General features: G+C 37.7%; 1 long non-coding RNA gene across 1 annotated transcript; it reads left to right on the top strand.

The window, feature by feature from the left end:
- The first annotated feature begins 6247 nt into the window (after positions 1-6247).
- On the top strand, positions 6248-8832 carry LOC133795051 (uncharacterized). Its single transcript, XR_009875339.1, has 2 exons — positions 6248-7972; positions 8293-8832. It is a non-coding gene; the product is annotated as an uncharacterized LOC133795051 (long non-coding RNA).
- Positions 8833-25273: the final 16441 nt, after the last annotated feature.

Here is a 25273-nt window from a genome sequence, read left to right as displayed (position 1 = left end):
TCATCGCAACACACAAACAAATTTTCCAGAACCTACTTCTCTAAGACACACAAGTTTTCAACCTTCCGTTATCACTGCAACACACAATTTTAATCTCATAACCTACTTCTCTACGAATGAATATTTAAGATATTCAAACTCCTCTAATATTTGTATGATATAAATAAAAGAGTTAAGAGAACATACTTGCGTACCTCTTGCAATTAATAATCAAGTTAATTAACTTTGCAATGCTCCTTGCCAATTCGATCCACAACCTAAAGAATATAATCAATACCTAAAAGATTAATACAACATTAAAATTAAATGATACAATAAGTAAAAAAATTCTTTTATATATTAATTTTTGGGTATATATGGTTATCATATTATTATAGGGACTAAGGAAAAGAATAGTCGAAACTAACAGTGTTGAATAAAAATGAAGAATCATCATTCAGAATGTGTTCTTTGTCACCATAAAAAAAAGCCTTTTTAAATAAAAAAGAAACCAATAAAGAGCATAAGACCATTAGCTTGTCTCAACAATAGTACCGTGATTCTTTTAAGTGTTGCAAAATGTAGGCCTTAGATTGTTAACCAAATAGTTCCAAATTTTTCTGAAACAAAAGGAGAAAACATTTGTCCATTGGATCCCCAACAAAGCTATGAACTTAAGCAATAAAATTATTTCATTATCTTAAATAGAGTCATAAATGTAGTAACTAATATATTTCATTGTTTAAAATAGTCGTAAAAGGCAGTACCTAACTTATTTCATTGTCTCATATTGAGTCTAAGAGTATGCAAGTCTCACGACATAATATAACAAAGATCTTAAAAGCCATGAAAATTAGATTAAGAGCAAACCAAAGACAAGAAAATTATTCTTGAAGTTCAGTCCAACAAGATGGATTACATCTAATACCCTTCAAGGATTGCTCACTGCATTTTTTTTCCTTTTTCTACTAAAAAATAAAGTACACTGTTTTAGGTTGATTTCAGTGTGTGTCTCTCCAGCCATGTGCCCAATGGTTTGAACAAAATATAATCTTCTATACACATGCTCATTAATATTAACATTCTTTACCTCCAATAATCAAGGTTTTTGTATATGTATGAATAATGGTTACTTCAACATATAGTGGCAATTTGAGTTACGATTTTATGAGTAGAAAATAAGTTGAATCTATATAAGTAGGATTATATGAAACTATATATAAAACCGAATCCACATCAACTATGAAAGGGCACAATAAAATAAGAGAAGAGCCAATTCCAAACTCATATGATGACAATAGTCTTGGGGGCAAATAATAAAACGAATTAAGCTAGGAAAATTTAAATGACAGAGGGAAAAATACAATTCCAATTACAATTCATACAAATATTTTTCTTTTAGGGAGATAAAATATTTCAATCTCATAACATGTTATAACACATACTTTGACTTTGAATTCAATAGTACCTAGAGTTATATTTGAATTAAATCTGCTATTATTTTCATTATTTACCAATGATATATGGATAAGCAGATTTTTAGCCAATCTTGAATACAAATAAATTAAATAGCAGTTAAAATATAGAGGAAATAAGCATAGCTCATTATAACTATGGCGCCCAACAAAAAAACAATGTAAAATAGTCATTGACTCAAAGGCATAACCCCATTGAAGAATGATCATTCAACATGTATTTCTCGTTAGCATAAACAACATGTATTACTATTCTGTAATAGTTATAAGCAGCCAAGTAACATTCAAAAGAAAAGTTCTTAATCATATTAATAAAGATGCATAACATTTCCTCATATTCATCCTGGTCAAGTAGGACAAAAAATCATTTAATTATTGGTTCATATGGTAATATGGTATAGAACCAATCAAAAAAATAAAATAAAAAATCAAGAAAAACAAATATGGCAAAGACAATAATATATTGTATTATCAAAATTTCAGTAAAATCAAACAAATTAATCAGTTCAAGTCTATTATGACAAAATAATGAAACAAAGGAAGCAATAATGATTATCAAAATAGCCACATTACAAAAAGATTGATCAAATACTGACACTTTTCTTTGCATCATTATCTATAGTTTTTTTGCATCATTTTCACAAACACTTACAGGGCATCATCTATTACCTTACAGAGAGAGCTCATAACCAATGTAGTTTAAAGTAGTTAGCAAAATAAGAATAAAAGTATGTTTAAGACTAACAAAAATCAGCTTCAAACAATGTCATGCTTTAGAAAACTGAACTAACAAATTATTTTTTTTATATAAATATATATATAAACTAAAACTGCAAGCGTAGAAGACTTACCATCCAAAGTTTTGAAGTCTAAACTGTTTGAGGACTGGTGAGGAGAAGCTGAGAGGTGTGAGTGTGTGTGTCTCAGGAAAATAACTTCAGTGAGCTATCTATGGAGTGGCGTGGAGAAACATAAATTTCATAACAAAGAAGTAGACAATAAGGCTTTGGGGTGCTGGAGAGGGAAAGGGGAAAAACATAAATAAGGTTTTATGAAACAATACCATAAACATAAGCAGTTAGAATGAAGAATGTACTATGTAGACGATTGGAAACGCCGAAGACAGAGCCGGACGTTGTAGACAGAGCAGTAGGCTAACTTCGGAGACACCAGAGGCGATTGGAAACACCAAAGATGATCAGAGGAGCCGAACAATGATTTCCCAGAAAATTCGTTTTACTTTGTAATTAAAAAAGGAAGAGGAGAAAAATAACTTTTACAAGTTGGCGGGCTCCCAAAAGTTATACCGCTTTTTTTTTTTACTTTGCCACTTATTAATTTAAGTATCATAATATTTTCAATAGTCTTGTATTCATATGTTATGAAAATGGGTATTTGGTGTAGTGTAAAGTTAAGTACGACATTTCACCCTCAAACCGATGGCCAGTCAGAATGCACCATACAAATATTAGAAGATATGTTGAGGGTGTGTGCTTTAGACTTCTCAAGATCATGGAGCAAGTATCTTCCATTAATAGAATTCTCTTACAACAACAGTTATGGTGGGACGATAGGCATGGCGCCTTATGAGATGCTATATACACAAAAGTTCTGATCACCACTTCATTGCGATGAGGTTGGTGAAAGACAATACTTAGGACCCGAGGCCGTAAGAGAAGCAGAAGAGGCAATTGAAAAGATAATACAAAGAATGATTGCCACTCAAAGTTGCCAGAACAGCTATGCCGACGCTAAGAGGCAAAATGTTGAGTTTTCAGTAGGCGATCAAATCTTTCTCAAAGTATCACCGATGAAGGGGATTATGCATTTTGGAAAAAAGGAAAGTTAAGCCTGAGGTATATAGGTCCTTTTGAGATATGGGACAGAGTAGGGCAAGTAGCATATCAGTTGGCTTTACCACCACCATTAGCTTAAACGCATAATGTTTTCCATATATCTATGTTGAGAAGGTATGTATCAGATCCATCCCATGTGCTCAATTACGAGGGTCTAGAGTTGAAACAAGATTTCAGTTATGAAGAGCGACCAGTACGTGTTCTACAACAGGGAACTAAGGAGTTAAGGTCCAAAAGTGTCCTTATAGTTAAAATCTTGTGAAGCAATAGCACTGAAAGAGAGGCAACATGGGAATTGGAGGAAGATATGAGGGAACGGTATCCCAAGGTATTTGGTAAGTAAAATTTCGATGATGAATTTTCTTTAAGGGGGGAAGATTGTAATAACAAAGGTTATTATTTTCTCCTTAGTTATGACCATATGTTAGTTTTTATTATAGTTTATAGTTTAGTTTGAGTGGTGAAAATTAAAAAGATTGCTTTAAATATCAATTATTAATTTTTAGGTATGATCTTATGACTTAGAAATAATTATAATTATTATAGCTTGTAATATATGGGATCTTTTTTTAGTGTATAATTTTAAGTTTTTGATTAAATTAGAATATAGTTTTATTAAAGAATAATGCACATATTATTTGATGGTCTAAGAATTATACATGTGATATTAAATTTAGTACCAATTATTTAAATATAAAGTGTATAGCCGAATTTCCCTATGGTATTATTAGGTGGAATTTTTGTGAATTTATTTATTAAGTAATCGAGTTATCTTGAAGAACCAAGTATGACCTAGCATAGTCATAGGCATATAGCGTAGAAATTGGCTAGATTTTTGACACATTTTGAATTTACATAATAGGTGTCACACTAAGCTTGAACTAGATGATTAAGTTGGTGATAGTTAAAACCATTTGAAGAGTTTGAATTTGAAATAGTACATGTGTAGGCGTGGGAGAGTTTTTGGAGGAACAAGATGAGACCTTGACTACTTATAGTTGTAGATGAGTATGTATGGCATTAAGTAAGTGTTTGTAGCACTTTGAATGAGTAAAAAGGGGACTAGCCGAAACTATATGGTGGAGGGAATGTTTGAAATTTAAAAATTTGTTGAAGGATAATGGAGAAAATTAAGGGAGTTAAGACCTAGAGCCTATAAATAGAGCATTAGACTTCTTCATTTTTCGCACACAATCAAAGCATCAAAGCCTCTCTAAATTTCAAAATCCATAGCTCCCAAAAAGCTTCATCTCTTGTTCATTATTTTATTATATAGCCAAAATCACTAGAGCACTTATAGTGATCAGAATTTTCTTCCTTCTATTTTTTATAAAGCCTCAAAACACCATAGTCACTATACAACCCCTATATAAGCTGAAACACTCTAAACTTTTCAACTTGATATAGCCGAAATTACCCTAAGATAAACTCTACACATTTTTGTTGAGGATAGACATTTTTGTGGAGGCTCAGGATTTTGGAGGACCGTGGGCTCTGATACCACTTGTGACACCCTAAATTCTAACATTTTGTGCTTTAGTGATGTAAATTGGACATGTAATGCTGATGATTGAAAAAGTATGAGTGGGGGATTTTTTTACTTGGAAAACAATCTTGTGTTGTGGTAAAGCAAAAAAAAAATTACAATCTTATGTTTTTAATGGAAGTTGTTGCACTTAGCTTCTATGGATGAAGCAAATGTTGGTTGACTATGAAATTGGATTGGACACACTCACGGTTTTTTGCGATAACACAAATGCTACCAATATTTTGAAAAATCTGGTACAACAGTCACGCACAAAGCATATTGACACACGTCATCATTTTATTAGAGAATTGGTTGAAGAAAATGTGATTGTCTTAGAGTATGTTGAGACCAAAAAACAAATGGCTGTCATTTTCACAAAGGCTTTAGATGTTGTCAAATTTGAAACCCTGAGGAATGCCTTAGGGTTTTGCTCTAATTGATTATCTATGATTACAATTTCTTTTTGGCCGTATCCTTTTTCAAATTCCATGAACATGTTGATTTTTTCAAATGAAGATTAAATATTATTGCCAAGTTCATCAATTTCTATCTTACCAGTTTCTTAGCATGAAAAGGTATGGTGTTAGTCCAAAATAATGTGATATTTTCTTAGTAATCTCTTGATGAAATTTTTTTGCCTTGCTAATTGTTGCATGTGAGTTGCTTGGTTATGTGTGAGCTCCATCTCGCGAAAAGAGTTGTCTATCCTTATGTGTGAAAGTTATCATTGAGAAAGTTGATACTATGTAACTAACATTATGCAAAGGATACACTACAAAGTGAAGAGGGCTACCATCTTCAACAGTGCGTAGCTAGTTATTTTTTAAAAAGGAATTTAAACACACGCCACCAAGAACAATGTCTCTAAATATCACTCACATACACTAATGCTCTAGAATGGTTGAGTGTAAAATTGTTTCTCCCACAACTCGTACAAGTGTTATGGCAACAACGTTCATCATGTTATTATTTCAAGAAAAAAACAAAATAATAAAAATATCACAATAATTTCTTGTGTTATTTAATTTGTAATACTTTTAATTAATAATATTAATATTCTTTCTTTCTTTGATCAGGTCAACAAACCATTCTTAAGATATTTTAGCATATTTGAAAAAAATAAAAAATGTAATATTTTTTATATAATAATAATAATAATAATAAAAGAATTTTAACCTCACAACATAGTATGATTCTTTCCAATACGGAAGTTTCTTTTTAAAAGTAAAAAATAACAATATTCTTTGACTCAATTACCTATTTTGGCTTATTCTCTAATAAAGTGTGTTTGATTTGTCACGTGTGTGCTAAAGTGGGTAGTTACCCAAAAGTGTTCAAATTCTTCCTAATATATAGAACTTGGTCCCCACGACACAAACACCACCACTCCCACTCAACCTTCAAGCTATTTTGATTTCTATCTCTCTCTTTACTCTTCCATTTTGTTTTTCTTCTTGTGTTTTACGGTTTCTTGTTGCTAACAATTTCAAGAGAAACAATGGTGAAAACAATAGGAGCAATGAAGTCTTAAAGTGGTGAGAAATCCTCCACTGCTACTCCACCGGAGCTAAAACCCCAAAGATCCATATGAAGACCAAGTCAACGGGCAGTAAGCATACCTTTTTAGCTAGCTCTCACGGTGGTGGCTCCTCAAAGCCAGTTACAAATTTATTATTATACTGCCAGTATGCGACGATGCTCCCACAACTCTTGCATTTCCATCTGCTTCTGAGATTGCTGCTATGAACCTAGGGGAGGTAGTTGTAGCACCAGTTCTGGCTGATCTGAATGCTAAAGCTGCCCAGGCTTCTGAAGGTTCTGCATTGCACTTACCTGCCTCTGCACCAGATCCTATGTAGAGTGATTCTACCAGTAAGAGCCCTAAACTTAAAATTTCTCCTCCTATTTTCAAAACTAATGTGGATTTGAAAAGGAAGTCCATCTGGTTTGGAAAATGATAGTGAATTTGAGGACGAGGTTGAAGAAAATGAAACAAACAAGGAGAAGAAGGAGTCTGAAGATGCCTTATCAACCAGTTCAGACTCAAAGACCACCACTGAAGACAACTCTGACAATTATGAGGAAGATTTGCCTTTTGCATTCGAGGAATTTCCCTCATTTGAATTTGAAAGTGAAGAGTCTTTAGATGTTCTTGCTTCTAAAGCTACTGAGATCAAATCCAAAGAAGGGGCTCTCAAATAGGCTGCTTATAAAAGGTAGCAAAAACTGGTGACAAGTCTGATCAACTCGGGCCCTTGTCAAGTGCTAGCGCAAGTAAGCCAACTGATGCAGCACGTGTGCCTAATGCACCCGCAACTGAGAAGCCTTCAGAACCTGCTCCTAAAATTGTCATTCCTTCCACAAAGTCAACCAAAGATAAATCTCTCATTGTCTCATCAATTCATACTTTTGTCCCTCATAATGATATTTTCTGTTACAATGAAAATCTTAGACGTTGGCCCCTATATGAGAATAAGACTATTTTTTCTAAGAATGATTCTGACCTGGATGCCCACAAACAGTTTGGGGTAGTCAAAATTCTTGAAGATAGGAAATGGGTTCATTATTTATGCCATTGAAAAAATATGTTCCTAGGTTAGTAAGGGAGTTCTATGGAGATCTAACCGAAGAGTTTGAAGAACCTGGGAAGGACTTGTATGGGAAAGTTTTTATTCGGGGAGATTTGTATGATTTTGGAGTTAGGGAAATATCCAAAGTCTTAGGACTTCCTGCCTATCCTCATGTGGATGACACAAAGTTTTATCCTAAAGATAAGGTGGTATTCGATTTACTTGGTCAAAATATTGTGTGGTCTCCAAATAACAATTTCAAAGCTATAGACATGACCTAAAAATATATCGTGTTGCATCAATTTTCTCAAACAAACTGGTATCCTACTTCTACTATTATGGAAAACATGGCTTTTGTTTTGTTTGATATAGGGACAAGCGAGCCTTTGAATCTGGCCAAGACCATTCTAGGCAACATTCTGAGTCTAGGAATGGGGAAGAAGAAATGGCACTCAATTATTCACTCGTGCCTCATTTATGAGATTTTCTAAAGAAAGCATGTAGTGTCTCGAAACTTCTAATAGAATTAAGTCCTTTGACTAGCATGCCGAGGGGGCACGTGAGGTAATTATGTGTGAATTAATTGACTTATGTGATTTTTATGATTATATGATTGAGTATTGATAACTCTTGAATAAAGAGTTATTTTAACGCTTTTAAACTTGGAAATGTAGAATTAGTAAGAGTGATGTTTGTTTATTATTGTATTTTTAGTTAATTTATTTTCATTTTTTTGTGTTGTTGTGAGTTATTGCGTCTTTTTAGTTTTTAAGAGCTGAAAGTAGGAAAATAATGAATTTTTGCATGAATTATCAAGAAAAGATGAAAAATAAATTTGCTTCTAAGTTGTTTTGTTTGTGTTGAAATTTCTTATTTTGCTGTAGCAAATGAAATTTTGCTGGAGCATTTCCATCAGGATTCAAGTAGGGAATTTCAACATACGAAGAAGTGACACTTGTCATGTCATTAATTGAGTTGGCAAGAAGTGATGAGATGGAAAAAATCAGAGGCAATGAGCTGCATTTTGAAGCATTTTCTAGAAGAAAAAAAGAGAAACATGAGTGGGCCAAAAATAGAGACAAATGTGGTGGAACTTCTAATTAGGGAAATGATTATTAAGCAGCCACCATTTGAGAGAAGATCCTAGAGCTGCCATTGTAGAGAGAAGAGCATAAAAAAGAAGAAGAAGAAGAAATTACAAGCTTGAGGAGGAGAATCCAGGGAAGAGGAGGAAGACAAGATCACTGATTCTTCATCTTTGGCTTGTTTTCTCCTCTCTAATTTCATTTAGTTTGTAATTTCTATCTTTTGTTATTTAAATACCCATGGGCATATTTGATTTTGGATTTGTGTTCTTAAATTTAGATTTGAACTAAACATTTTGAGATTTGAATTATTAATGAAATTTATGTCTTAGTTTTAAATTTCTAGCAATTTATTTTAGCAAAAATACTCATTGTTCATTCAAGTGTGCTTAATGATGAATTCTTGTTGTTTTTTGGCCATCAATTGTTATATTATCTTAAATAATATAATGTTAGATTAAATAATATGATTTGTCACACTTTGTAACATATTATTGAGAGTTATAAATTGGACACATGTGTGTGCTCAAAAGTAATATATTTTGGAGTTACAAAATCAGTTACAAATTTGTAATCCCCAAATATTACCCAATAATGTATAATAGATTGTATGTTACAAATTTGAGTTTTGATTTCACAAAGTCATTATGTAATATGGTTGTTGGAGACATGTTTTTAACTCTCATTAGGTGTATGGAAGTTACAAAATCATGTGGGATGAGATTGTGACGTTTTTTTGGAAAATCGAAATTTGGAGGCTGAAATTTGCACTGTGGCTGCGACCACTAATACTTCTGGCCGCGGCCAGGGGTGCTGACAACCAATTTCTTTTTCTTCTTCTTCAACTTTTTCCAAATTGAGCGGTTCTAACACCCCAAGTAACTTTCAAATCTTCATTTTAATTCCATAAATATACAATTAAAAATTGGTAACAACCATAGGGGTTGGTGGGATTTGAAATTCAAAGGGTATCTCAAACTCTATAAATAGGAGCCTAATGCCCACTTGTAAGACACACAATTTTCTATCCAAAAAGCACTTGGCTAGAAAATACACTATAGATGCTTGATAATTCTAGAGAGTTATTTCCTTGAGAGATCCCGTAGTGGTTAGAGAATAGGGGAAATAAGCTTTTGGACAAAGGTCTTGAACCTTGTTTAAGTTGGTGATCCCCACTACTCTACACTTTGGTTGTGTAAGAGTTCTTGTTCCTTTCTTGTTCTTTATTTCTTCTGTTCTTATTTCTTTATTCTAGTCTTCATCTTTATTTGTATTATTTATGATTTGACGTGTATTCTTCTTCTACATCTTCTTTCATCTATTTACTTGTACTTTGTGCAATTGAGTTGTAACATTACTTTTATCAAACACCTTGTCTATTGTATTTTTGCATAGAGTTGTATTTAGTTTTTTTTTCTTCCATATTTCTATTGAATATACTATATATATTTCTATTGAATATAATATATTCTCTAACAATCAAAATCTTATTTTCTCTTGTTTCAATGGAAGGAGAAACCATAGAAATCTTGTGAAAAGATGGTCAGATAAGGTAATGTTCTTCTTTGTTTTTTCTTAGAAGATTTAATGAACTTTCATATAGTGATAGAAATGAGTAGAAGAAAATTTTATAAATGAGGTTCATTGTTTTATAATGTTCTTTTCTTTTGCAAATATAGTGGTTAGATTAGAATATATTTCAACATCTTGGGTTTTAACCATATGTATATATGTGAGTTATCATATTAATGTAGTGTGTTATATAATATGAATGTGTTTATCCTATTATGTTGTGATACATTACCATTTATTTGGTAAATAAAAATAATTATTTGAGAATTTAAATATTTTTATTTAAGTGTTGAGCATCTCATTTTATGAGATAAGAAAAGATGAACCTAAGGGGGTTACATCTTTTAGTGGTTGTATCTTTCTATTGCAAGAAAAATGGATCAAGGTGGATTAAAAAATTATGGGATGATATATTGACCCATAAGGCTTGGAGTCTAAAGTGTGGTAAAAAAGAGAAAATATTTGAGTTATGTAGAGACAATAATTCTTAAATATTCAATGTCACAATGAGGAGACATTACAAAATTGGAGAAGCAATTTTGATTCTTTACACCAATGGTGAATTGATTGAAGATAATTTTATTCATTTTGGTTAAAGATGGTGATATGATTAATTTAATCTCATTAAGGGGACTTTTTTAATTGTAAAACCAATTTCAATGTATGAGAAATCAAAGTATTTAAATAAATCAATGATGATCTATTTTCTTTGATTTAAGAGTTTTGACATCTTCAAATTGATCTTAGTGAGGAAAATCAATGGATGTGAAAGTGGTATTTTCAAAAGAATCTCAAAGAGACTCTTAGAAAATGCACAAAAGTTGTTTAGATAATTTTGAGATTATTTAGATAACTAAAAGTAAAAATTAGGGATTATTTGCTTGAGAAATTTTCACATGACATTTGTGTTCACATATTTCATTTTTTTGATATATATAAAAGAAGACAACCGATTAAATGTTACCTTCAAAGAAGTGCGTCTTGCTTTAGCAAGTAAATAAATCAAAATAAACAAACATTGATGTTTTGTTTATCTTGATATATTGAGAGTTAATCATGTGGTTTAAATGACTCATGTTGAACTTTGGGAATCATAAGTCTAGATTTATCTTGGAGGACAAATGACTTAATAAAAATAAAGAGATTTCTATTTAAAAGTGATATTTTCAGTTTATGTGAGAAATGTGGGGGTGATGCTCCAAAGTCAAATCAATTTATTTTGTTGATAATAATTGATTAATTTAGTCATCCTATCAAATAGGAGATTTGGAATTCCACATTCTAAATTACTTTGGCTATATGTGTATAGAATTAATAAATCTAGACATGCTTGTTGTCTAAAGTTATTGTTTGTAAAATATTTCATTCAAAAAGGAATAAATTTAAAACAAAAGGAGAATTTTAGAAACAAAGAAGTTTCTAGAATTAATATTCAAGGAAAAGTTTATCTTGGATATTGAAGTATAAAATAGTGGGAGTGTTGACTATGATCAAACTTACTATTTTAATGGTGTAACTATTTTAATCAAATTATAGCTAGCAACAATGTTTGAATAAAATAATGAGAGAATAATTAAGTAAGAATACAAGAGAAAAGAAATGACTCAAATGGAACCATTTCTACATCTCAAGGGATGAGACTTAGACTTCCTAAAGAGATTCACGGTTGATGGTGACCTATCTTAATATTAGTAACCAAACTAATATTAAGTTCAATATGTAATAACAAGTCAATCAAGTGAATAGTAGTAGTACTCAAATTGTGTCCCATCTGAGATATGAGTACTAGTGTGTTACGAAAATGAGGGTTAAAATCGAAAGGTTTTTTAATAGAACTCAGTCTTGAAAAGACAAGTATTTCAGGGTAACAAAATACTATAAGAATTCTACCTTTATAGACCTAGGGGTGGTGCCGCCCCTCATGAGAAATGGGAGTCATTCTCAAGAAAAGTCTATGAATGGAATGTGCACATGACCATTAACGATTCAAAAGCGATACATTGAGGTCTCAAGTAAGCATAGCAAATGTGTGTGTGTTATCACCAGTTTGTTATCAAGGAATAATCGTTCAATGCTTCGGCAACCAAAATTTCAACAAACTTTGTGATAATTACACTAAGGTAAAATTCAAGTCGAAAGACATTTTATTTTATGCACCAATGCAAAGGTTTCTATAGAGAGTGATTATTTAATTAAGTGGGGTTTAATATAATGCTCGATTAAATAAGTGTTGCAAAATGTGATTATTTAATCTAAGTGGGGGAATGTTATATCATTTTAAATAATATAATGTTAGATTAAATAATATGACAAAATGTGATTTGTCACACCTTGTAACAAATTATTGAGAGTTACAAATTGGACACATGTATCTGCTCAAAAGTAATATATTTTGGAGTTACAAAATCAGTTACAAATTCATAACCCCCAAATATTACCCAATACTATGTAGAATGTATGTTACACATTTGAGTTTGGATTTCACAAAGCCGTTATGTAAATGGCTGTTGGAGACATGTTTTTAACTCCCATTAGGTGTATGGATGTTACTGTTTGTTGACCCTGATTTTGGTCAACTGACACGGAGTCAAAAATGCTTGATGTGGACAAATATGTTGAAATGAAGATAATGACAAAAACAGTAAAGCACACAAGAAATTATAGTGGTTCGGCCCCAGAATATGGTAATAACCTACGTCCACTTGAGCTGTTATTTATATAATATTTCAAAGGAGTGATCAAAGAACTAGGGTTCAATGAGTTTCACTAACCTCTCAAGAACAAAACAATATATCAAATATGATAGCTCTAATACACTCGTAAAACTCTAATCTCCAATAATTAGAAAGCCAAAAGTCCCTTCCTTGAGCTATCTTTCTCTATTTATAGGCTCAAGGAAGATTACATTAATTTGTTACAGATATTCTTTCCTAAATAATCGGATATTCAGGAAATCATGGGAGATAATTTCGGATATGATTATAACTGCATAAGATTTTCTCCAAATATAGCGAGTATACGACCAAGCTGGTCGTATATAAAGATTGAGCGTTGCATCATAGACATCTTTCTGGTCGATGGCCGAACAAGACTTCTGCCAGATGTCAGCCACGTGTACTAAACGTCTGCCATGTCATCCATGCCTGTTTTTTGGATAACATTCCCCCCCCCCCCCCCCCCCTAAGTTTGTTTAATGCGACCAGCAATAAAGAAACTTTAGGGAAACAACCGTTCATATACCCCACGAAATCTGTCAGAATCCTCGTGCGTTTTTTAAAACCGTGACATAATTATGTCTAATCAAGCCTTTTCAGTTTTCAAGAAATCAATTCGAAGGCTTGTACACTCCCCCACGTTTCAAAAACGGGAAAGTCATGATTGCCACTTTTTGCTATACTTAAGCCTCTATAAGTAACCTCTTTATCTTTCTTATAATTCTTTACTCACCATTCCAATCAAGAACTTTTCCCAGAGCCCAGAATTTCGAAACCATTCAGACGTCCTGCCGAAGATCTTTCCGACTCAAATTTTTTTATTTTTCTGAATCTCCATCTTTGCCCAGGTAATCACTTAGTCTTTTAAACTCTTCATGATGCCATGCATGCTGTTACTGTGCTCTGTGATTTCCTGCATTTTTTTGGGTAGAATTTTATGAGGATTTTGTATAAACCATCTGATGCTTGGTAGGAGAGTGTATTTCTGCTTTATATAAGTTAGGAGCTAGTTCGATAGTAAGGATCATAGGTTTAGGGCGTAAGATCGACGTAAAAATTCAATCTTTAAGCTAGTTGAAAAAACTTCCCTTTAGGAGTTGAAAAAGTTCTTTTTCAGAAAACATTTTATTTCCTTTTTGATCCGTTTTTCAAACTACTAGCACCAAACTTAGTGTATGGGTAGGATGCTGCTGGTCAATAGATGCGAGCAACGTTATCCCAATCTCCCACGTAACTCCGCAGGCTATGTGTCTTATCTCCTTCTATGTCTGTTTGCAGCTCATATGCAAGACCCTTGGGGAGGAGAAAGACCCATTGAAGACGACCTCCTAGCTCAGCTGCTTGAAGGCGAAGAAAACCCCTCTACTCTGATACTAGATATCCCTTTCTCTCGCCCTAGCCCAAACCCTTCTCCAGTTCCAACCCAAAGAATGGCTCGAACAAAAACAAAAGCTCAAAAAAGGAAAATCCCTAATTCCTCATGCCAGCCTACTGCTGATGCCCCCTCGACTAGTGGTTGAGGTGAAAATGTTCCTGATGCCAATGTACAAAGGCATGCCCGTCCTCGACACGCTGTTCAGCCGAATGTCGAGTGGCATGGTGTTCCCCAAAGTAGAGTGACGATCCGGATGATCGCCAACTACTTAAATAAGTATAAACTAACAGGGGTGACCCTGGTCAGACCTTCCATCGACCAGAGGGCCAACCTACCAGGTGGGGCCTACAGCGCCTGGTTGCGGTTTCACATTGAGGCAGGTGCCACTTTGCCTCTTCACTCGTTCTTTCAGGGGGTGGCAAATTACTTTGGAGTTGCCCCTTTCAAATTACCCCAAATGGATATAGAATGCTGGCCGCACTCTATATCCTTTACAAACTCAAAAAATGGCCAGAGTCCACTCCCCATGAGGTCAACTTTCTTTTTGATCTTAAGTCCAACCCTAACCAAGAAGGCACGGGGTTTTTCCATTTTTGCCATCAAGAAACTGGGCGCACCTTCTTGTCTGACAGTACTCACATCTCCAATGTGGGGATGTATCATCAGGAATACTTCCTTACTCCCAACTTAGCCGCAGACAACTTGGCCTTCACCCGAGGAGGTAAAAATTCATACGTCACTAGCTTCTTCACTTAGTGTTTTTCTGCCACAATGTCTTGACATTTCACTGTGTTCCAGGCCCATGGTTACGTCCAATCCCAACTCCAGGGATGGAGTCAAGGGCGGAACTCTTAGCCAGCATGCCGAATGCTGATAAGAGTGTCAAAAATTTAGTTACTGAGACTAACCTTAGGCTGGTCGGCCTCTGGAATCCCCAACCAGCGACGAGCGAACCTTCGGCGGGAAATGCCCAAGCTGAAGTGGAACCCGAGCAGCAACCCCAAGCGTCTCCTCTGCGGAGGAGACCAACTGGGGTTATGATCAGGGAACCTGCCGTCCCTCGTCGAGCAGAGAAACCCTTGGCCCCTGAGGGCAAAGGCAAACAAAAGGTTGCCGAGCCTACTGAACTTTTTGACGACTCGTTGGATGAAAACGGTATAATAATCTTGCTTTTAAATCATTTACCAATTCCCTCTCATCTATTTGATGGGGATGGAAACTTTAAGAATGCTCCGTCCTTAAATCCAGATTTCTTCTAGGAACTAGGTAGTTCAGTAAATAATGTAACGACCAGTAGTTGTAGCACGGGTACGTTACTTGTAATCCTTTTACTTTCATTCTTTTATCCTACATGGCCATTTAGTCTTACTGCTTGCGTTGCTTCCTTTTGTGCAGGTATGGACTCCGAGGATGTTTTTGAGCATTACCAGGCTGCCGCTGCCTCTTCTGTCCCGAAGAAGGATAGCAAGAGGGCTTGAGGGGAAAGTAGCAAGACTCCCTCGAAGAAGACTCGAACAGACGATGTTCCAGCCACTGCCCCCTCAAAGGAGAACTCACCACCTCCGCCCTCCTTCGAGCAGACGACTCCCACTCCTGCTAATCCACAGCCTTCTTCTAAGGCTGCTGACAAGGAGGCATTGGACACCTCGCCCGAAGGCTCCTTGCCCAGCTTCGTGGTCGGCTTAGCCAGGGAGAGGATATATAAGCTCTCGAAGCACAGACGCAGCCAGGCCACCATTACTGAAACTGCCTCAATGGAGGTTGATCAAGTCATCAATAGAGGGCTGAACGAGATAGTTAGCGTAAGTTATCTCTTGTTTAATTTATCATTTATTTCTGATTTCTTGTTCTTACTTTATCTTATTCTCTATCTTCAGGGGCTGCTAACTATAACTACTGGCTGGCGTCGTGTTGGGGCATTGGTTTCTCAGGGACAGAACTTTGACTCCAGGCTTGCCGAGACTAAGCAAGCATTTGAGGCTGACTACAACAAGCTGCTCGAGGAGAATAAGGAGCTGTCCAAACAGCAAGAACAACTGCGCGAGGACAAAGCTACTCTCACCAAGGGTCTTTTGGACGCCCAAGATGCCCTGAAGAAAGCCAATGAATCTAGAGAAAAATTCAGGGAAAGTGCCAAGCTCAACACTCAAGCATGTAATCAACTTGAGCTTGATCTGATCGCCAGCAGGCAGGAGATGAGGGATCTTGAAAAGCGAGTGCAGGAGCTCGAGGAGGACGGGGCCAAGAATTTGAAGAAGTATAAGGAGGCCACTCACCTTTGCTTCTATGAATTCTAGAAGCACAACCGGGAGGCTAACTTCAACTACCTGTCCGAGCGTTTGAAGAGGACTCTGATGGCGCAGTGCGCCATCGGGTTGGAAAAAGAAGAAGAGGCCAAAGTGCCTGCCTCCCCAGAGATCTCCTTAGCAGGGGGGATTGATGGTGCTGGTGCTGACCAAGGCACTCCTCCCAACCCTCCGGCTCCTTAAGAATTTTTCCTCTTTTTTCTTTTTATTTCGTTTTCATGGCCCACGGGTCGCTTTGTAAAGACAATTTGTTTTTATTGCTGCAAGGGAAACTTTTTATATTGCTGCAAGGGCGGCTTTTTACTTTTAATTAAACAATTACATCCGAGCAGTACTGCTCGTGGTGTAAAAGAATGCCTTTTGATATTATAATATTTCTGTCTATTATAACATCTGTTCGCATGACCAAACTTAGCATAGTACTTTGGCTTGATTTAACAAAATATAAATTTTGAAAAATACTCTAAGTACCGTAGCATGCTTTCACTCATTTTGTTCATGTGTTTACATACCTCTTGGTATGCTTTGCTATCGATGTACCTTATATGCCCCCCAAGTGATCGAGGAGCTTTAGGTCCTTAGTCACTTGCCTTGACCATGACCTGTGCGAACATTACTGCTCGGTAGGAAACGTAACACTTATAATACAGCAAAACAACACATGTAATGAACAAATACTTGTAAAAATAAATTTACAAAGGTTGGCAAGAATGACTGGCTGCGCACAGTCCCTTATAATTCTCGTATTAAAAATGGACTAAACATGTCTTTACGAGTGATCTTAAAAAGATCTTACACTTATAAGCGATTAGCCATACAACGTGGCTAACCCTTTTTCAAAACTTGTAAAAAGTAAAAATTAATACAAGCCAGTCCTTTAAAAAGGGATGTTTATTGATAATACTTTCGCAGGTGTTCTCCATTCCAATAGCGTGGAACGAGATCTCCATTTAAGCGTGCAAGTTTGTATGTGCCTGGATGAAGGACTTCCTCAATCTGGTAAGGTCCTTCCCAGTTTGGTCCGAGTACTCCAGTAGTTGGGTCGAGGGTGTTTAAGAAAACTCGTCGAAGTACTAGATCTCCGACGTTGAACTTTCTTTCTTTCACCTTTGAGTTAACATACCGGGTGACTTTTTGCTGGTACGCAACTACTCGGAGTTGGGCTTTTTCCCGTTTCTCTTCAAGTGAGTCTAGGGACTCCATCATCAGTTGGCTATTCAGGTCCTGGTCGTATGTAATTCATCGGTGTGAGGGGGGATCTAACTCGACGGGCAACATAGCTTCATACCCATACGCTAGGGAGAATGGGGTATGACTTGTCGCTGTTCGATGAGAAGTTTGATACGACCAGAGTACTTCAGGCAGCTGTTCTGGCCATGCTCCTTTAGCGTCTTCAAGTCTTTTCTTCAGGGTATCTTTGAGTGTTTTGTTCACTACTTCGATTTGCCCATTTGCTTGTGGGTGTACGACTGAAGAAAAGCTTTTGACGACTCCATGCCTTTCGCAAAAGTCTGTGAATAAGTCGCTGTCAAACTGGGTGCCGTTGTCTGAGACAATTTTTTGAGGCAAACCATACCGGCAAACAATGTTCTTGATGACAAAGTCAAGAACTTTCTTGGTCGTTATGGTAGCGAGCAGCTCAGCTTCGGCCCATTTGGTGAAGTAGTCGACTGCTACGACTGCATATTTTACTCCACCCTTTCCCATTGGCAGGGATCCAATCAAGTCTATACCCCATACTGCGAAAGGCCAAGGACTCTGCATCTGTTTTAACTCGTTGGGAGCTGCGCGTGGGATCTTGGAAAATCTCTGACACTTATCGCATTTTCGCACAAACTCCATTGAATCTTCGTTCATAGTCGGCCAGAAATAACCCTGCCTCAGAATCTTCTTTGACAAGCTCTGCCCCCCAGCGTGGTCCCCACAGAAGCCTTCATGTACTTCCTTCATTAGTTCTTTAGCCTTTTCTGGTGTAATGCATCTGAGCAGTGGCATGGAATATCCTCTTCGGTAAAGGACACCATCGACCAGTATATACCTAACAGCCCGTCTTTGAAGAGTTCTGGCTTTGTTTCTATCTGCTGGTAGTACTCCATTTGTGAGATACTCCAAATATGGTGCCATCCATGTGTAATGCCCCAAATTTCCTAATAAGGTTTAGAACCTTGATTAGGAGGCCGGGAGGGCCATAATTGATTTATTATGGTATTTAATGGTTATATGAATGTTTATGTGAATTATACTATTATATGATGGTGAATGCATGCATATGGGAGTATTTATTATTATAAGGGTATTTTGGTAATTTGGTCGTTGTGGGCATAATTGTGTTTTGGGTGCATGGTTGTGATTAGTTAACTTGGCCACCTTATAAGGTGAATTGGTTCGAGCTATTCGGCATGAGACGATCATGAGAGTAAGTGTTCGGTCTAGTCATAACGGGTTTAAGTTCGGGGCTCGGGGTGAGCCTCGGGGTCATTTTGATGACTAGATCATTACTGGGAATAAAAGGGTAATGGGGTATGATTTATTGGTATTTGAGAATAGCGGGAATTGGAGAGCGTTAATTATAATTAACGAGATAGGCGGGAAAGGACGGTTTTACCCTCGGAAGCCTTTAGAGGGATTTATTTGGCTTAAGGGCATTATGGTCTTTTGACCTTAGGGATTTATATCAACCTTTGAGTGTTTAGAAGACTGTGGAAAATAGAACAAAACAGAGCCCATCCTCATCTCTTCCTTTCTCTCCTGTACAAGTTTTCCTTCATTCTTTTCTTTGAATTTTGAGAGCCCATGTTGAGGAAGCAAGCTAGGGAGTCAAAGCTTGGGGAGTATAGCTTGAGTTCAGCCATTGGGAAGGATTCAAATCAAGCTTGAGGTACGTTTCAGCCATGAATTTTATGGTGTGCTCTGTTTTTGAGCTTTAGTTTTCAGCTTGAGAATCTCTTGTAGAAAGTTTGGATTAATAGAAGTTTGATTGATGTTTATGTTGGGTTTTGATGAGGGTGAGTTGTAGATGATGTTTGGTGGTTGAATTGGGTGTTAGGTTGAGGTTTGGGACAGGTTTGAAGGGCTTGGTTCCAAGGGAAAACACAGGGGAGGCGAGCTGGTGCGAACTGAGTTTTTGGCTGAACAGGGTATTGAGCCGCGGCATGGCTATGGCGCGCCGCGGCTCAAGGCGTCTGGCAGGGAGGGTTGTCTCTGTCTGGGGGGCGCGGCGCGGCGCAGCTAGGGCGGGTCGCGACCCTTAGTGACATTTTGGGCAGAATGGTGTTTTTAGCTTGGGGATTCAAGCCTTAGGCCTCGGGGTTGAACCTAGTACCTGGTATAGTGGGGATTGATGTCCCGGAGGCTAGATATTGGTTTGGGAACTTACGTTGATCATTTTTATTGATGGTATCTTATATTTGGTTGTGACTAGGTGACCGCTAAAGGACTAAAAGTTGATCGTTCTCAAGGGTCGTTCTTTAAATCATTCTAGCTCGACTTTGAGGTAAGAAAACTGCACCCCATATGTGACATGCATGGCTATGATTGATGCATGTTGAATGTTTAAATGTAAACATTGATAGCATAATGAATGCTTGGAAATCTTGCCCATTTGCAAATAATTATTATTGAGGCATGTTGGATGGTTAAGTGTGATGCATGTGGTGCACGAGAAACATGTGATTAGGGCATGCCATGAACGATGAATATGAGATTGGTCAGAGCTTGAGTCTCTGTGTTTGTGCATGATCATAATTATGCTAGCAACTGTTTAGTAAGCATGCTGGATGCCCTATTTTTGGATAACTGGCATATGATACACATTGATAGCATTGCTTACTTGTGCATGGTACTGACTAATTAGTCAGATTTGGCAAAGGTGCTAGCATCAACTGTGAAGCTGTGACTCATTAGTCAGGTTCGGCAGTGGTACTGGGCACTGGTCATGTTGCACTGACTCATTAGTCAGAACGGCCTTAGCGTGTATCACGCAAGCGAACAGAGATTAGATCTAATCGACTATCAGAATTGAATGACTCAAAGAGCATTAATGCCAGACCGACCTCAAGGGTCGATGAACATTATAAGCGCTTGAAGGTTAGAGGCTCACCCAACAGCCACCCTTCCATTTGAATTAGTGACTTGCTTGTCAGTCACTCAGTATGGTTTACCAGAACCTATTGAAGGTTAGAGGCTTACCCAACAGCCACCCTTCCATTTGAGTTAGTGAATCGCTTATCGATCACTCAACATGGTTTATCGGAACCTCAAGTATTGCGACACTCATCTGATTAGGATTGACTTCATAGTCCTCCAATCAGAAGGCCAGGATTTCTTATCCTGGATACCCCAGCATTTGCTTGAATTCATTTGCATGCTGAATAGAGCTATGAATGCTAGGCATGCCAGATACGATTTGATACCATGATATAACTGTTTATGAGCATATGAGTTTTCTTGCTGGGCTTCGGCTCACGGGTGCTTTGTGGTGCAAGTAAAGGAAAAAGGAAGCTGGATCATCCTTGAGTTGGAGAGCTTAGGTGATGACGTGTACATATGCAGCTGCTCGACCAATACTTGGGCGAGGTTTGAAAGTGGAACTAGGGCTGAACCCTGTTTTGCCGCTTAGAACGGCCTATTGTAAACACTTTCTTGTAATAAACTCTGAAATTATATTTTTGGGATCCCAATGTATACAGTAAACGTTCTAGTTAAACGTTATATCATAACCAAAGTTTTTAATCCCTAAACCGCTAATCACACTTAGTTACATGTTGATGGCCAAACGACTCGATTAGCGAGTTTAGCACTGTTTGCAATGTGCACTGTAGCGGTCCCCGGAGTTGGGGCGTTACAATTTGGTATCAGAGCATGACATGGTTTATGTGTTCCTGAAGACGAGCTGGGCATGTACACTCATCACTGAAGATAGCTTCACTCAAGGAATGGTAACTATTTTTGTAGTTATGTGTTTAGCTGCTTAAATAGATTGTGAATGCTTTACCTGCACATTGCATTAGGGAGCATGGGATTCTGATAGAGCTTGGCTCTTGACTATTTGATTATATGCTCCATGAATATAACTATGAACATGATCATTTGATTACCTGCTCTATGATTATATAATTGTGATATTGGCATGCTGGAGGCATGGTGTGAATGTTGGAAGAGTAGGGATTTTGATTGATGTATGAATGCCATGGGAATGTTTATAGCACTGCAGTGATTTGTGAATGTGGTGTGGTAAGATTGATCCTGTGGGGGAAAACTCTTGATATGCCCATCGTGTCTAATGGGTCAAGTTATTGACTGCAGAGTAGGTTTGTAGCCGAGGCAGATAATGAGGCCTGGTGGTGGTTATTCAGAGGCTGGGAGTTTCAGCCAGGGGTTGAGTTCCTCATCTACCCCTAAGAGTTTTCAACAGATAGTCACAGATTTGCAATCGAGATTACAGAGACATGAGGAAGAGATCACGTGTTTGAGGCAACAGCAGAATCTGTTGGGGAGCACCTCTTCCTATGTTTTACCAGGAGTGGCACCAGGTTTGGCTCAGCCTAGGGTTGAGAGTAGATGGGAATTTCTCTGTGGAAGATTCCAGGAATTTTACCCTTCGGTCTTTGAGGGAGGCCTAGATCCATTCAGAGCTGAGCAATGGATGGGCATGATCAGTTCCATTCTTGACAGTATGGGGCTGGTAGGTCACGATAGGGTGATCTGTGCAACATTTGTACTACGGGATGATGCCCAGACGTGGTGGGAAGTGATATCCCAGACACGAGACACAGCTGTGATGGACTGGAAAGAATTTAGGCAGCTGCTTAATGAAAAGTATTACTGTGATGTAGCTAAGACTGCCAAGATGAATGAGTTTCTGAATCTCGTTCAGGGAAAGGCATCAGTAAATGAGTATGTTAATAGATTTAATGGGTTGACCAAGTTTGCTTTAGACATGGTACCCACAGATGTAACTCGGAAGGAAAGGTTTGTTCATGGATTGAATCCTGGAATAGCTCAGGGCATCAAAGTTGCCCCAGTGCATGAAGTCTCTACCTATGCTCAGGTGGTAGAGAAGGCTCTTGCTATTGAGAGCATCAGAGATGAGGAAAAGAGTGCCACGGAGCACGGAACTCAGATAATGGTATCTCCATTTATCGGAGCAAGCAAGAAGAAAGGCTGGAAGCCTTACCCAGAATGCGCTCGGTGTAAGAGGCATCATCTGGGAGAATGCCGAGTAAAGGCATGTTTCTTATGTAGGATGGTTGGACATCTCAAGAAGGATTGCCCAAGGCTAAGGGAGCTTGAGAAAAAGTGGATAGAGAGCTCGACTTCAGCTCGAGTGTTTATTCCAGAGCAGTCTGGGACTGAGACTAGCTCCTCAGGAGTGGCAGGCCAGTTTTCTAGTTTTTATTTATGAGTTGTGCTGATTGGTTTTGGTGCCATGCTGTTCCTTTGTTTGTTGCATATAAAGAGACATAAAGTTGATATGCTGATCACATGGTCATGTTGCGAAGAAAAAAAAATGATACTGTATTAGTGACTTAAGAAATAAGTTGGGTTATGGAAGGACCCCTCAGTGGTTGAGTAAAGCTGGTTATGACTGGCTTGGGTGTGATATGAGAATAGAAAGCCTTGAGGTGGTTGGCATGGTGCATAGCTTTGGTATACTGATGACGTCTGTTTGGAGAGCTAGAGTTTTATGGCAGAGAGATGCATAGAACTCTTAGCTAGTGTGGTGGATACCACTTAGATTGTGTCAGTGGGATCAGGACAGGCTGGACTAGTCTGTGAGTTCCTGAATGTGTTTTCAGGGGATTAGCTGGGATTTTTGTAATATGAAGAGATAAAATGGTGGGTTGATTAGTGCCAAGGATGGAGTTGAATTGAGGGCATTGTGTTGAATGGCTTAGTAGAATTGTAAGAACTCGAGGCTTAGATACTGAGTGAGAAGGAATTCTCAAGAGTTGATCTTTGGTCTGGTTAGTACCAGCTAGGGATCAGGGGAAAAGGATATACAAAAAGTTGTGTTTTTATCAGATAAGAGCACTAGGAAGTGCTGGAGTGTATTTTGAGAATTTGTTTAACACTAAGTGTTTATGGATCAGATGAACATAGCGTTCAAGGGATTATTTGAATGGAAATTTGTGATCGTCTGGGACGATGATATTGTGGTGTATCCTTTGTGGAAATTTGCTAAGGTTAAGGGATACCTTAGAGGGCGGAAGTGTCCTTGGATAGGCATGGTATTATATGTGATTTGTGGAAAGAATTCTGAGTTTCTGTTTACGGATCAGAATCAATTGACAGGTTGTTATGGCACCTTGGTGATACAGAGAAATGATTGACTATGCAATATGTTGGTTAAAAGGATTTGACCAGAACTAGAGTAGAGTTTCTGGTGGGTCAGGTGGCCAGTTTTGTGCTTGAGATTACTATCTTAGAGAAGATCAAAAGGAAAGATTGAGTGGAAGTCTTAGCTGGATTAGCTAAGGGTGTTACAGTGTCAGGTATGAATCTATTGTGATATAAGAATCAGATTTGGGATTCGATGGACACTGGGATTAAATGGGAGGTTCTGGATGAATCCCATGTTACTTTCTGATTCTCTTCATTCAGGCATCATGTCGATATACCAATGTATGAAAACTTTGTGGTGATGGCTTGTGATGGAGAGGGGCATAATGGAATGCGTGTTAAAGTTCTTAACCTGTTAGCAGGTCAAGACAAGGTATTAGGAATCTGTAGGGTCACTGCAGCCTTTGAATATCTTGTAATAGAAATAAGAAAGCATCGCGATGGGTTTCGCGATGGGGCTACCCAGGAAAGTGGGTCAGCATGATTGACTTGGGTCATTCTGGACCAGCGTTGTGAGTAAGTGTCTTTTTGTTTGGGAGAATAAGTAACACAGCGGACCAATATTCAGATCTCTATGTGAAAGAGATAGTGTGCCTTCTTGAGAATTAAAGGTCTATCTTATCAGATGAAGACTTTATTGTTACTTCCAAATTATGGAAGGGTGAGGGGAAGGTGATGAATAAATAGATGGAATTCATTTTGAGGCCACCATTTTGAGGCCACGTGCTTAATACTCCCCTAAGAATTGATTCACTACCAGCTGTGAATCACCGTAGATATCAAGCACCTTTATATTCATGTCTTTGGCTAACCTTAGTCCTGCGAAGAGTGCTTCATATTCGACCTCATTGTTCGATGCGGTGAAATCGAACCAAATAGCGCAGTGAAATCGATGCCCTTCCGGCGTTATCAATATCACTCCTGCTCCTGCGTGAGATTCGTTGGACGATCCGTCCGTGAATAACTTCCAGAAATGAGCTTTGACTAGGGGCTCAGGCGCACTAGGTTTTTCGCACTGCTCGTTATCTGGGAGCTTAGTGAATTCAGCGATGAGGTCAGCCAAGACTTGTCCTTTTACTGCTGCTCGCGGTGAATATGTGATATCGAACTGCCCGAGTTCGACTGCCCATTTTAATAAGCGTCCAGCCGCCTCTGGCTTTTGTAAAACTTACCGAAGGGGCTGGTCAGTTTAGATTATGATGGGATGGGCTTGGAAGTAAGGACGTAACTTCCTTGATGCCAAGATTAAGCAATAGGCTAACCTTTCGATTGGAGGATACCTCAATTCAGCCCAGATTAACCTCTTGCTTACATAGTAAACCGCCTTTTGTACGCCTTCTTCCTCTCGAACTAGCACTGCACTGGCAGCAAATTCGGTGATCGCTAGGTAAATGAACAAAGTTTCTCCGTCCATGGGTTTTGATAAAACAGGAGGCTATGCCATGTGGGCCTTTAAGGCCTGGAAAGCCTGT

Source organism: Humulus lupulus, chromosome 1 (assembly GCF_963169125.1).
Source record: "Humulus lupulus chromosome 1, drHumLupu1.1, whole genome shotgun sequence".
NCBI classification, from domain to species: domain Eukaryota; kingdom Viridiplantae; phylum Streptophyta; class Magnoliopsida; order Rosales; family Cannabaceae; genus Humulus; species Humulus lupulus.
This window is presented reverse-complemented; position numbering and strand designations above follow the sequence as displayed.